The 15270-nt window shown below is 37.3% G+C and overlaps 1 protein-coding gene across 14 annotated transcripts in view; it reads left to right on the top strand.

Moving 5' to 3' along the window:
- The window catches only part of NRXN1 (neurexin 1), a 4168553-nt gene that overhangs the window by 241058 nt on the left and 3912225 nt on the right, over positions 1–15270 (top strand). The window lies entirely within an intron of this gene.

Below are 15270 nucleotides of genomic sequence, written 5' to 3'. Positions count from 1 at the left end.
TAATCTGGTAATATGAATTAAGACATTTCAGTGTACCATACTGTATAATAATCAAACTAAATTAACAGTACCAGGAATACTACTCACAGCTGAAGGTGCTCTCACCAAACAAAAAGAACTGTTTTTTAAACTGTTTTTTAAACTGTTTAGATTGTTTTTTGTCTCTATGACTACTAATTTATAATTGATTAATTGCATTTGTATGTTTAATGAGCCCGCCCAAAAGCTGTATATAAGCACTACAGATTTCATTTTGAATTAATATCTGAAGAAGCATAGCTTGGCTATGCGAAAGCGCTCATTTCATGTTATTTGAATAAAAGTTCTTGCTGTTTTTGAAGGATTGCCTATGGTCATTATTTGGGAGTTGCTGTAACCTATGTCCTGCTGATATTCGTGGTGGCTGCTTTCACATTTTCACAGCTTTTTCTTCTTTTTGTTTGGTGAGAGCACCTTCAGCTGTGAGTAGTATTCCTGGTACTGTTATCTTCCTCTGCTGTTTGTCTACTACTCTGTGCCCACGATGGATAATCAAAATGTTGGGAATGCTTCCACTCCAGGGTCGAGGGAGACGTCTCGCTTGTGGACAGGTCTGTTTGTACAAGACATTAACCCTTTATTGTCACTGGATTTGAATGAGGCACCAACTTTAAGAAATGCTAATGACACTGGTGAAAATTTACAAGAGTTCCATGACCAATTGAGAATGTTAGAAAACAACCTTTATCAACTACAAAGATATTTGTGGCAAAGACTACACCTAGAAGCGTGTCTGCACTATAAGGTAGTCCCCAGAGGCATGCGGGTGTTCTGCATGCCTACCTATGGGGACTCCCATCCGTCTCTATTAAAGCAATGGCAGGACTTAAATATTAATCTAGGGTTTGATTATGTGAGACTCTTGTTGTCCTATTTTTCACCATTAGAAACTGAACTTCGGAACAAAACAGATGTTCTTTATCAATATATTCTCGACAATTTTTCTTCTGATTATTGTAGCGAGAAGTTATGTGCAGTTTTTACACATGTCAAATCTTTTGGTGAAAGGTTGAGTAAAACCAAGCAACATAAATTAAAGAGAGACCACACAGACTTTCAAAATGGCCAAGTGTTTGTGTGGCCTAGACATCAGGGTGAACAAGCTAATGCCATTCGTAATACCATTCATCAGGCACATGTCTCTGCTGGCTTAGAAGCTACCAATGATCCTATATCATCATCTCTAGATCTCCACCCTACGGTGCAGACAGTGACGGTTTCTAACCGGATTCGTGATTTGGACCCTATTGAGATCCAGAGTATGGACACACCACCACCAAATCAGGAAGCCCTGCTGAACCATCATTGTACAGGAGCCATATCCAAGAATAAAATGTGAAAGATATGAAGAATCCCCTTTTTACCCTATCAACGGAAGTTTACCCCACAAGGGAGGCGTTCCAGCAGCAGGGGAGCGAAAACGCAAATATTCTGTCGAACGGAACATGTCCAACAGAAGGACAAGGTACTGACTCTGGTGTTTAATTTTTCTAATGTTGCTATTGATCCAGCTGTATTCAGCCTTCTCAACAGAGGCCTTTCTTTTATTCCTGCTGCCAGAGCCTTACTAGAAGATACACTACTGGACTTGAGACTCTTTTGTAGACGTGTTAGTCTTAAACTCTTTTTTAACAATGATAGCGGTATTAATTCAAATGAACCACTACATATTTTTAAGATAAAGAGTACCTTTTCACTTCCATTACAACCAATGTTCCAATGTTTTTTGGATCTTTGTGAAAATGATTTATATATGTTGTTTTCCTCAAAACATAACAGGAAAGGGAGGTTTTATAATCTCAACAGAGAAGAAAATTGTGCCCTAACTTGGCTTAAGGGCAATGATAAATTAGTTGTGAAACCTGCAGATAAAGGGGGGGGGGTAGTATTAATGGACTCAGAGGATTATAAGAAGTGCATGTTTGAACTGTTATCTGATCATAACACGTATACTCGTATTTCCACACACCATGTGTCTACCATTGTGAACAATGTTAAGGATAACATCTATGATCTACTGCTATGCAGACAGATCAGTTTAGAGTTATATGAGTATCTGTTGCAAACTGACCCGATCATACCCATTCTTAAGGGCCTCCCGAAGGTCCACAAGGAGACATGGCCCATTCCTATGAGACCCATTGTAGCAGGTGGGAGTTGGGTTACGGCCCACATTTCTACCTTTCTTGAGAGTATTTTACGTCCAGTGGTAGATAGCTGTAGTAATATACTTAGGGATACCTACCAACTACTTGAGACCCTGAAAAGTGTACATTTAGAGAAATCTAGGGGAAGTTACCTACTTGTAACCATGGACGTTGAGAAACTTTTTACATCTATCCCCAATGAGGTAGGCATTCAATATATTAGAGAACTACTACACAAGGAAACTCAATTCTCCACTGATAGAATCACTTTGGTTACGCAATTGTTGGATATAGTTCTTAGCAATAATGTTTTCATGTTTGGAGATGAGTTCTTCCTGCAGGCATGGGGGGTAGCCATGGGGACCCCCTGTGCCAATACATATGCTAACCTCGTAGTTTATTGGTGGGAGAAACAGTTTCTGTTTGGTCATACATCCTTTAACCAGGTTAAATATTATAAAAGGTTTGTGGATGATATACTCCTAATTTGGGAAGGACCCAGGACAGATTTCTTAGTATTATTGGAACATCTGCATACTACCACTAATTTTTTGAAGTTTACGGTAGAGAGCTCCCATTACCAGGTAAATTTTTTAGATGTTACGATACGTTTGACTGATGAAGGGCTCATTACCACTACATTGTTTAGGAAAACTGCCTGGAGAAATGCATTGCTGGCTGCTGATAGCATGCATCCAGCATTTACCTTTCGTGGGATAGTAACCAGTCAGTTCACCAGGATATTCAGACTCTGTCAGAATGTGAAAGATTTACATGAAGAATCCACTAAGTTAGAATATCTGTTTAATGAAAGGGGCTATGATATGCAGATGGTTAGAGATATCAGGAGGAAAATTATTGGTGACATAGATTCTGCCAACATTTGTGAGTCACATACAACCCATGGGTTTAGAAATAAAGTCCCTGTGGATTTGACTCGTGATGGTAATACCTTACAATATGTCATTAAATATACCAGTGAAGTTGAAAGTATTAGATGTATCATCAGAAGAAACTGGAATGTTCTCACTGGGAACAAGCAGATCAAGGATATAGTGGGTTCTTCACCCAGATTCTGTTATAAAAACAGTGATAATTTAAGGAAACAACTATGTAATGATCAACATATTACTAATGTAAGTAAACCCACATGTCTACTCTTGGGTGATATAACAACTAAAGGGACTTACCCTTGTCTACATTGTCCCAGGTGTAATAGCCTTAGTAAAACGCAGGAATTCAAGCACCCGTGCATGGATATAACTTTTAAACCTAAATTTTATGCAGATTGCAATACAAAAAATGTTGTTTATTTGGCTACTTGTCTTTTCTGCTCAGCCTTTACGTAGGCTTAACCAAGAGGAGATTGCGTGATCGCATTTATAACCATCTCTATGAAATTAGAAGACAAGATGAGACCAATGCCTTGGCTAAACACATACAAGAATATCCCTCCCATTGTTTTGCCTTTAGAGTCTTACAGATTATTAGACCCACATCTAGGAGAGGTAGCAATGAACACATGCTAGCCAAGGCTGAGTTACACTGGATACTCAAGTTAGCAGCACACCTTCCCCCGGGCCTGAATAGCTACATACCTTTAAAACCTATACTACTTGAACGTAGGTAGGATTGTATAAGTTTACTATATTTTATTTTGTTCCCAAATATGTAGGGTTCTCTTACCATTATACTGTTTGGACATGATGGCTTTAACATTTATATTCTTGTATGACTTTGTCTATTTTTTAGCCATGGTCTGAGGGTGCTCCCATTCCATTAACACCCCCTTTTTTGAGGTTTACCCAGTGCATACCCTATGTTTATTAATATTAGCTTGTCTTATGGCATGAACATTATTTCTAATATAGAGGAATTATTCACTGGTATCATTTTTCTGTAACTTTTGATTTTATATCTACATGTTTCCTCTTCATAAGTCCAATATAGAACAGCATGAAGATATGAGGTTTCATGCATGCATCTTAATGCCTCTTAGTAGGCACATCGTAGGGTGGTTTCTAGCCTATGTTGGCTTGATACACTTTTAATCAGCATAGAGAGGTCACCCTTTATATTTATATTTATATTTATTTAAGCTCTTGCTTTATTTGACATTCAGAGAGGTCTTATAGTCTAGTTGCTAATATGATGAGCTTGGATTCATCATATATACAGGCTCTCATGCTTGTTTGCACATATCTTTTATGGTTGTGTATATATATTTTTTACATACTGTATGTATTTCCTCATTTTTCTCATTTTATTAGCTATGTATTTAGTTTATATGTTCATAGAAGGGAGGCATTTAGTTACGGTATTTGAACCAATGCCCCTTCCATTGATATGATTAAGTTTTAAGCAACTTCGGCAGTTGTTATAAACACGGCTTAATGCTTGTAAAGTTATGTATACTCTAGGCATTTGGACCCAGAAGAAGCCTTGTCTTCTTCAAGTCATCCTTCAGAAGCACGTGATTCTCCGTATAGCTATGAACACTTTTGGATGTGTAATATATACAAAGTAGAAATGGTCTGTAAATATATACATGGTTTTGGATCGTGAAATGTTCTACTGAGGCAAAGTAAGCTCTATTTTTATGTTGTACGCTTGGTCGTAGATTTTCAGCGTTCCTCATGTCTATTTTTGATATATTCACGCTAGTGAGCAGTGAGTTGTTTTATTTAGTTTTATTATTCTGAATACAGCAATGGCTGTTATGCTTGACGAAAATGTAGGTCAGCATAATACCGAACTAAAATGTATATCTGATGTTGTAGAATTTTTTGGAGCTGTTTTTAGATAAATTTTGTTGTTTGATTTGAATGATGGTTATGATTCATTATTACATTGCTATGTGCATAATTTATATGAACAGTTTTAGGTAATGCATTTCAAACTGTTTTTTAAACTGTTTTTTTAAACTGTTTAGATTGTTTTTTGTCTCTATGACTACTAATTTATAATTGATTAATTGCATTTGTATGTTTAATGAGCCCGCCCAAAAGCTGTATATAAGCACTACAGATTTCATTTTGAATTAATATCTGAAGAAGCATAGCTTGGCTATGCGAAAGCGCTCATTTCATGTTATTTGAATAAAAGTTCTTGCTGTTTTTGAAGGATTGCCTATGGTCATTATTTGGGAGTTGCTGTAACCTATGTCCTGCTGATATTCGTGGTGGCTGCTTTCACAATCAAACTAAATTAGCTTGTAAGTCCAATGTTGTTTCATATAAGTACAGCCATTAATAAGGAGTTATAAGAAATTAGTATTCCTTCCATGTACCGCCAATTAAGGAAAGCATAAGAAGAACACTGTTAAATGAAAAGCACATGTTATTGCATACCCCCAAATAAAGTGGACTTGCCTCATACCACTTTTACTTAGTGTTGTTGTTGTCTGTCTTTCGTGTAAAAATTCTAAATTCATATCACTAGGGATTACTAGTATTTGCATGTTTTATAGTTATTACAGGATGTTAGCACTTATTAAGGCTATAATTCAACAATGTTTTGTTACCTTTGATTAGGTAAAGTAACACAGATATTTCTTGACAATATAAACTTCCAGATTTTAGCTATGGATACTATTTCTAATTAATGCAGGCAGGGCACCATCTATTTGGTTATCCTTGCTTCTGATTATTACTTCATAATCAGCTGTATTCAAATTCTAGTAATTTTTGTGAACTTTCAGTCAAAGCAAAAATATTAGCATCCCTTAGTAGTAGTATATAGTGAGCTAGGTATGTGTTATTGAATATGTTATGATTTTATTTATTTTTTTAATTTGTTAAATGGAAGTTAGGATGGTCCTTTTACCCTTTTTAGCCATGCCCCAGATGCATAAGCACAGATGTGACATAATAGCATCATTACATTAAAGGAAACATGCAAGTTCTGCAATTATACATTTATAATGCATATTTCAAAGAGCCAACAGCAAGCATAATCCAGGGAATATATGTAAAGGTTTGTCATTGTGAAAAAAATATTATGAGGAAACATATTAGAGAAGAATAAATGTCAAAAAATGTATGGAATGTCATGTGCTGTTGTGTAAATGAAGGTAACAAGGAAGAGAGAAGAAGAGAGGGGAGGAAGAACAGAGAGATGAGACCAGGACTGAGCTCAGTGAAGGAGGAGTAAGGGAGATGAGACCAGGACAGAGCTCAGTGAAGGAGGAGTAAGGGAGATGAGACCAGGACAGAGCTCAGTGAAGGAGGTATAAGGGAGATGAGACCAGGACTGAGCTCAGTGAAGGAGGTATAAGGGAGATGAGACCAGGACAGAGCTCAGTGAAGGAGGTATAAGGGAGATGAGACCAGGACAGAGCTCAGTGAACGAGGTATAAGGGAGATGAGACCAGGACTGAGCTCAGTGAAAGAGGTATAAGGGAGATGAGACCAGGACTGAGCTCAGTGAAGGAGGTATAAGGGAGATGAGACCAGGACAGAGCTCAGTGAAGGAGGTATAAGGGAGATGAGACCAGGACAGAGCTCAGTGAAGGAGGTATAAGGGAGATGAGACCAGGACTGAGCTCAGTGAAAGAGGTATAAGGGAGATGAGACCAGGACTGAGCTCAGTGAAGGAGGTATAAGGGAGATGAGACCAGGACAGAGCTCAGTGAAGGAGGTATAAGGGAGATGAGACCAGGACAGAGCTCAGTGAAGGAGGTATAAGGGAGATGAGACCAGGACTGAGCTCAGTGAAGGAGGTATAAGGGAGATGAGACCAAGACAGAGCTCAGTGAAGGAGGAGTAAGGGAGATGAGACCAGGACTGAGCTCAGTGAAGGAGGTATAAGGGAGATGAGACCAGGACAGAGCTCAGTGAAGGAGGTATAAGGGAGATGAGACCAGGACTGAGCTCAGTGAAAGAGGTATAAGGGAGATGAGACCAGGACTGAGCTCAGTGAAGGAGGTATAAGGGAGATGAGACCAGGACAGAGCTCAGTGAAGGAGGTATAGGGGAGATGAGACCAGGACAGAGCTCAGTGAAAGAGGTATAAGGGAAATGAGACCAGGACTGAGCTCAGTGAAGGAGGTATAAGGGAGATGAGACCAGGACTGAGCTCAGTGAAGGAGGAGTAAGGGAGATGAGACCAGGACTGAGCTGGGTGAAGGAGGAGTAAGGGAGATGAGACCAGGACAGAGCTCAGTGAAGGAGGTTTAAGGGACATAAGACCAGGACTAAGCTCAGTGAAGGAGGTATAAGGGAGATAAGACAAGGACTGAGCTCAATGAAGGAGGTGTAAGGGAGATGAGACCAGGACAGAGCTCAGTGAAGGAGGTATAAGGGAGATGAGACCAGGACAGGGCTCAGTGAAGGAGGAGTAAGGGAGATAAGACAAGGACTGAGCTCAGTGAAGGAAGTATAAGGGAGATGAGACCAGGACAGAGCTCAGTGAAGGAGGTATAAGGGAGATGAGACCAGGACAGAGCTCAGTGAAGGAAGTATAAGGGAGATGAGACCAGGACAGAGCTCAGTGAAGGAGGTATAAGGGAGATGAGACCAGGACAGAGCTCAGTGAAGGAGGTATAAGGGAGATGAGACCAGGACTGAGATCAGTGAAGGAGGTGTAAGGGAGATAAGACAAGGACTGAGCTCAATGAAGGAGGTGTAAGGGAGATGAGACCAGGACTGAGCTCGGTGAAGGAGGAGTAAGGGAGATGAAACCAGGACTGAGCTCGGTGAAGGAGGTATAAGGGAGATGAGACCAGGACTGAGATCAGTGAAGGAGGTGTAAGGGAGATGAGACCAGGACTGAGCTCGGTGAAGGAGGTATAAGGAAGATGAGACCAGGACTGAGCTCAGTGAAGGAGGTATAAGGGAGATGAGACCAGGACAGAGCTCAGTGAAGGAGGTATAAGGGAGATGAGACCAGGACTGAGATCAGTGAAGGAGCTATAAGGGAGATAAGACAAGGACTGAGCTCAATGAAGGAGGTGTAAGGGAGATGAGACCAGGACAGAGCTCGGTGAAGGAGGAGTAAGGGAGATGAGACCAGGACTGAGCTCGGTGAAGGAGGTATAAGGGAGATGAGACCAGGACTGAGCTCGGTGAAGGAGGAGTAAGGGAGATGAGACCAGGACAGAGCTCGGTGAAGGAGGTTTAAGGGAGATGAGACCAGGACTGAGCTTGGTGAAGGAGGTATAAGGGAGGTGAGACCAGGACTGAGCTCGGTGAAGGAGGTATAAGGGAGATGAGACCAGGACTGAGATCAGTGAAGGAGGTGTAAGGGAGATGAGACCAGGACAGAGCTCAGTGAAGGAGGTATAAGGGAGATGAGACCAGGGCTGAGCTCGGTGAAGGAGGTATAAGGGAGATGAGACCAGGACAGAAATCAGTGAAGGAGGTGTAAGGGAGATAAGACAAGGACTGAGCTCAATGAAGGAGGTGTAAGGGAGATGAGTCCAGGACAGAGCTCAGTGAAGGAGGAGTAATAATGGAGAATTCAAAGGAAACATGAGGAGGTAAGTGTTCTTAATAAGCAGAGACTGGTGAGAATATCCCTAATAACAAAACCTAGTGTTTAAATATGTACAGCAAGAAAGTCTCAGGCTTCATAGTGATTAGATTTGCCTTAAGGGAATAGAAGGGGCTGATGGATGAGGAGTGACAAAGTGGATTCATAATCATGAATCAATTTTTGCCGGTGCATTGTTAATTCGCTTCCAGTTGATCTATGTATTTTTGTTTTCTTGAAGGATTTATAGCCTGCAATTTATATAATATTTTGCAGTACATGATTCCAGTTTGGGTGAATAATTTTGTACACATCCTCCTCCAAAAGCAAGTTTGAATGCAGTATGGATGATAGTGAGGGCATTATTTGTTTCACTGTGGAGAGAATATTGGGAATCTTAGTTAGCAACTTGCAGCTTAATGAAAGTTAGTAGTATTCATAGCCAGGTTTGTAATTCATTGTACTGTAACAATTGGTAATCTAGAGTCTCTCGAATGAGCAAAGAAAGCAGCTAACTTCTGACCATTTGTGAAATGTATGCTCACTGCATGTACAACACTTGGATTTTTGCAGCAATACCATGTGGGCGCTTCTTTTACATAAGAAATTAAAGTTCATTAATCTTTCATTGTCTCTTCATGTGCAGTGATGCCTTTAAAGTAAAGCACTATCTCTCTGCTATTTCGTGGCAGTGCAAAGCTTAAAATCCTTCAGTGATGGTGCTTAGGAGCCCAAAATGCAAACATTGAGATACCTCAAATATGATGTAAAGGTCATAGCATTTTGTTACCAAATTTGGATTGTGGCTCATACCACAGACTATAATCATTTATTTTTAAAAGATCTTTGGGCTCTTTGCCTTTGCATAGTTTCCCAATACTGATTGACTTTATTTATTAGAAATGGAATGGGATGAAGCAGTATTTTAAATGGTTGAATTTTTGACAGTTTTTTTCAATGACACTGGACATCCAAATGTTTAAAATGACACCTTTGAAAGTGTTTTGCAGTGAATATTGCTATTGCTTATAATTTGTATGGATATCAGAGCTAACTTTATAGTGATTTTGTTTGCACCATTGCCAGTTTACCTGTTTTTGCTGAGGCATGCAAAATGCAAAGATTATAGCTTTCAAATTTAATCAGATTATTGAAGTACTGTTCTTCCTTTATGTTTTTCAGTAACAGTGACTTAATCGATAAAGCTTTCTAGACATTTATTCAGTAGCTTTTAATCACATTACTTCACCCAGCTTCAGAACATTCTCAACCAACCCCCACCATCAACACATTTGTCTCTCCTTTGGGAAGAGAGAGGGGCAGCCCATTCATTCTTTGCTCAGAGTGAGACCCTATATCAAAATTTTCCCTGGCCTGTGTGAAGGCCTATCAGTGCATTCATTGCACCTTTAGAGGCAAGAGTTGGGAACCAGCATGCCATTGATTGCATGAGGGTCTCCTCACCTAACTTTCTCCATGGAGAGTGATGGCTTTGTGAAGTGTCAGAAACATGCCTTTGTACACACACAAAGTTCCTTAGTTTATAACACAAACCACACAGCCCAATAACAGCTATCACATTCAGGGTCAGTGGTGCCTCTGTGGTATGCATGTCACAACAGCTACCACCCCTGGGATAAAAAACCCAAGCAATTGCCTTTAAATCTCACCTTCTCCTCGCCTGGTTACTTTAGTGCCTGAGGTGGTAGTTAAAGATTTTTTTGTGGTCAGAGCTTTATCCCTCTATGCCTCACAATCAAGACTGACATTCACAAATATTGTAATTATAGCTGTGCAATTTCTGGCAGTTTATTTAACAGTATTTTACTTCTAATGCCTGAACTTTTCCACATCACTTGGTTACATTTCTGCTTTGTAGGCAGTAACATGCTAAGGGCAATGAACAACAGTGTATTACGAGAACATTTCACTGACATATTAAATTGAAATAATGCTCCAAATATAGTGTCTTCAAATCAGATCAATGAATGGCTTAAAAATATTGGATGGGCAAGCTGTTTTCTTGGACAATCTTTGTAAAGATGGAATATCATAAAACAAAAATATTTTCATTGCCTTGGAATGTTATAATGGAGACGATATAAATGACTCATTTTGACAAAGATGAAAGAATAAGCTGCTAAAGTCTTGGTCACTTTCACTGTGTGCATATTATTTATTTGTTTGTGTGTGTTTATTTATTCATTTTTGGGGGATATTGAACAAGTAACTCAATTTTAGATTGCTATACCACCATTCATCATCTAACATTTAATGTTTGTGTTTCCCGTAGGTTCATTTTATGTGTAAAAATGTAAAGACTGAGAATTGCAAAGTAATTTCCAAATATAGCAAATAAATAATTTATAATGTATTGAAAGTGTGTACAGGGTCCCTCCCTGCATCCCCAGCATAATAATCTTGTCTTGTACTTACCTGCAAACTGAATCTAATTCAGAGTGTGCTATCTCTGAGAGACTACTTATTTTGAAACAAAAACAGGATAGCCTTAATCAAATGCTTTGAAGCCTTAGAGATGGTATAGATAGCTTAGTGATATGGGGATCAGTAAGCTACAGACTTCTTGAAAAAAAAAGTGCCTTTTCTTTTTAGTTTCTATTCAAACTTCATTCAGTTGAATATTTTACGCTAAATTCAATGTGCAACTTATACAGAACACATCTTGATTTATTACTTTATATATGTATGTTCATGTTTACTTTAGCTATTGTTCTTACTAAAGACTGACAGGAATAAAAATTACTGTAGCCTGGTTAGTTATACATCACTGGAGCCTTAACAGCAGTCATTTTGTGCATATAAGCTGAGTTCCAAAAGAGATTTACATAATTACAGATTGATTAAAGTTATTCATTTGGCTGAAATTTAGTGCTTTACTATACTCCCTGCACTATTTGGCTCTTTTCTTTTTTCACAAAAGATTTTTATTAATATTATATATTCATTCAATTTCAATACAGTTCATGTAAAACAAATTCTTTAGAAGCCAGGCAGAAGTGCTCAACAAAGTAAATGAAGCATTAAACGACTTTCTATATTTACAATCAGATTATTTTTCTTACAAAAAAATCAATTTAAATCTATAATAAAATACATCTATATACACTATGTACAAAGTGTGTGTCAAGATTTCATGTATTAATAGCTAAAACTAATATATTTCTAGGATCCGATAATTATTAAGCAAGCAAGGAAGAATGTGCTAGTAAACATATGGAGCAAGCTTAGATACAAAAATAAGAATTGTTCAAACATAGAAATTACTGATATTTTAAATTCGTCAGAATTTCAGAAATCTTGGGCTACAACTCACATCTTGGCATTGTTTACCGACTCAGATACAAAAAAGGTCTATCTCTTCATCATGGATTATTCTTCAGATTGTTAGAAAATCAGATAATGTTGTAGGATCAATGTGATTCTGATTTCTAGTATTTTTTTGTTTGTTTTTTTTTTTTGTTTTGTTTTTAGCACTGACTAGTATAATCCATAATCATGAGTGCTGAACTTTTTTAACTGTTGCAGGAAAATAATTATTATATTAAAAAATCTCTAGAAAAGTAATTTGCTCTGAATATTCAACCTTTTTATAGATAACTGTGGATTTTCTGGACAGCTGTGCAAAATGTTTCTAGTCAAGTTTGTCAGTTTTAGTTACATATCCAGTATTTAAACGTATTGTCCTTGGTAATTCTGTTGAACTTACTTAGTGTAGAAAATGCTAGATGAATAATTTTCCAAGTACAAATTTTTCCAGATGGAAGATCTTGTAGTTCTACCTACTGAGGAAAGAATCATATTTCTAGCTGAATCATTAAATAAATCATAGTCATCCTGATTTAAAAAAAAAATCTTTCTGCCTTGTTTCAAGAAGTGAATGTAAATTCTGCAGTCAAAATACATTTTAGCTTGCTATTTTTATCAATCTCATAAGAAAGCAAAACAATTTCCAACTTCACTAGTTGAACTCAAGGACTTCATCTACTTAATGTATGTAATAAAATTCAGAAGTAACTCATGGACCTGCTGGTGGCATTTTTATTACTATTCAGATCAATGCTGTTTTTTTTTTTTTTTTTTTTTTGAATATGTTGTGAAACTGTAAGCAACCATCAGGTTCTGGCTATTGCACTTTGTGGGCTATCTACGTCTTTCATCCATCTCAAGATATTTTATGATTTGACTTTGCAGGGCTTTGTAGTGCTGTTCAGTATTGGAAGAACACTTGATAAGCAAACATCGTATAAACATACAGGTAAAAAAAGCACATAAAATAGTCGCAAGATGAATTGTGGCCATTTTGTTGATATGACATCAGTGACATCTGGAACTAGTAACTTAAATGACACCTGAAAGTATACTGTCCTCTACATATAGGCTTGTATCTTGCTGGTCTTTAGTAAGGTCCAGTTTGCATTAAATATCTGTATGTTTGCAGACAACATGGATAGTGCGGCTGTGATTAATAGTACACAGTAGAAAGCACAAACGGCCAGCACCAAAGAGAAAACCAATCTTTTTTATTTAAACATAAAGCAGACCGGTTTCGGTCCTGAAGATCTTTATCAATGCAAAACACAGAGAAATGCAGTGATAACACACTTTTTGAAGAAATATTCCTTAATTGTTCCACCAATCAGAACAAAAAAGTTATCACTTAATTAAGTATAATAAACACACCCACAGTAAAATGTGTATACAGTACAGCCACACAAAGAATATATTCAATATAACCACATACAAAACAAAACTATCAAATGCAGGATATATAGACATATTTGACAACTGAAAAACTTGGGAGAGGAAGAAAACAACACTAAAAATATTGTAAAATATGTAATTAATAGTACATCATAGTGTGGTAAGGCACAGTCTAAGACATATGCTCATAGGCCTCCTGACCCATGAAAGAGAGTCTTTTTCATGAAATGTCTGACACATTTAAGATAAAAATTAAGTGTAATGCCCAACTGTTAATACCTTGCACCTCACACCAGTCTTCCATTTATTGACTGACTGGTGTGAGACACAGACTAGAATAGCATTAGTGCACTTTCATTTGTTGAAATCATTTTGTACATATTATCAGACTGGCTGAATATGTGCTGGTATGTAGTGTAGCTAGGGTGGGGTGAGAAGGTCAACTGCTCCAGGTGCAAAGTGTTAGAGGTGTGATTAGCTGATCCCAAACTCTCTTCAATGGTATTACATTTGTTGTCAAACCTGAGCTCTGTGTGTGGTCTAATCTGTAACAACTGCCTGCTGCATTTCAGCAAAAATTTGCTACAATTTAAAAAGAAGAGTTTACTTGTTTTTTTGTTTAAAACATGAGAGCTATAGTGGTCTGTGCATGCAGGATATAAACTGTATCAAGTATTTGTTACATTTGTAGCAAGCAGTTTGTTACAGTTTAAAAGAAGTCATCATCATTATTGTTATTATGTCTTTATTTTCTGATAACATTCATTGAAGGAAGGTTAGAGCAAGGCACAGAAATGGGACCTGAAAGGCTGGTGGGGGGGGGGGGAGCATACATCTGGCCACCTGGTTAGTGTGCCTTTTTTTTTTTTGCTCTTTAATGGAAGAGACTGGAGAAGGCATAGATCTAACTGTAGCTGCAATAAACTGATCATTGAGAATGGCTTATTACAGTGAAGTGTTTTTATTTTTTATTTTTGTTCATCACTGAAGAAGTTGGTCACTTGCTCATAGTAGCAAACAAGGGCACTTGATGAAATAACTATGCTTACTAGAAACTTCCATTTCTGCAATTTTCTATAAAAATATCAGAACAGTAATTTTTTTATTAATACTAAGTTGTTTTACAAAAATATGCAGAAGTACAGAAGAGGTCAAAATATATATATTTTTTTGCCAGAAATGTCATGCTATCACAGTTTTGAGAACATAATAGTGTTTTTTAAACTACTGTTGCAGTACTATTCAACTTTTGCTGTAAAATTGTCAGTTATTTGCTGATATATGGCATGCTTCAGGGTAGGTAAGACATACAAGACTGGTTAAATATGATGGAAGAGAGTATAGAAAACCTTTTCACCATTTCACATTTACTGGTATAAGCTGTTGCTCATTTGAATTTCTTTTGCACTTGATCCTACTTGCATGGGATTAGCGATGTTGAGGGTATGTGTAAAAAATGTTCCATAGAGTGAATTTCATGAGCCATAATAAAAACTAGTTTTTGCCCTAAAAGTCTTTTTCATTCTGAGCCTCAGATTTTGCTCAGTAAGTCTCATTACACTTGAGTAAACTTGATTTTTCAGTATATATAAACAGGTTGAAATTAAAGTTGCAGCTTTCAGAAAATATAACTCTAAGGTATAAAACATATATGTATATATATATATATATATATATATATATATATATATATATACATATATGTAAAACATATCAGAGATAAAATTTTGTAGAAATGACATAATGGTTCACTGTTTCATTACTTTATATCGACTATAATTATTTATATACAAAAAACTTTCCATTAAAAGAGTTTTTCAAAAAGGTATGCTTACTAGTTAGAAATTAATTATTTTGGGTGAATAGGTCTTTGCTGATATGCATATTACAC

The sequence above is a fragment of the Protopterus annectens genome, chromosome 1.part2, assembly GCF_019279795.1.
Source record: "Protopterus annectens isolate FY-2018-M chromosome 1.part2, PAN1.0, whole genome shotgun sequence".
Lineage (NCBI taxonomy): Eukaryota > Metazoa > Chordata > Ceratodontiformes > Protopteridae > Protopterus > Protopterus annectens.
The sequence above is the reverse complement of the archived record's forward strand: the minus strand, read 5'-3'. Positions and strand labels throughout refer to the sequence as shown.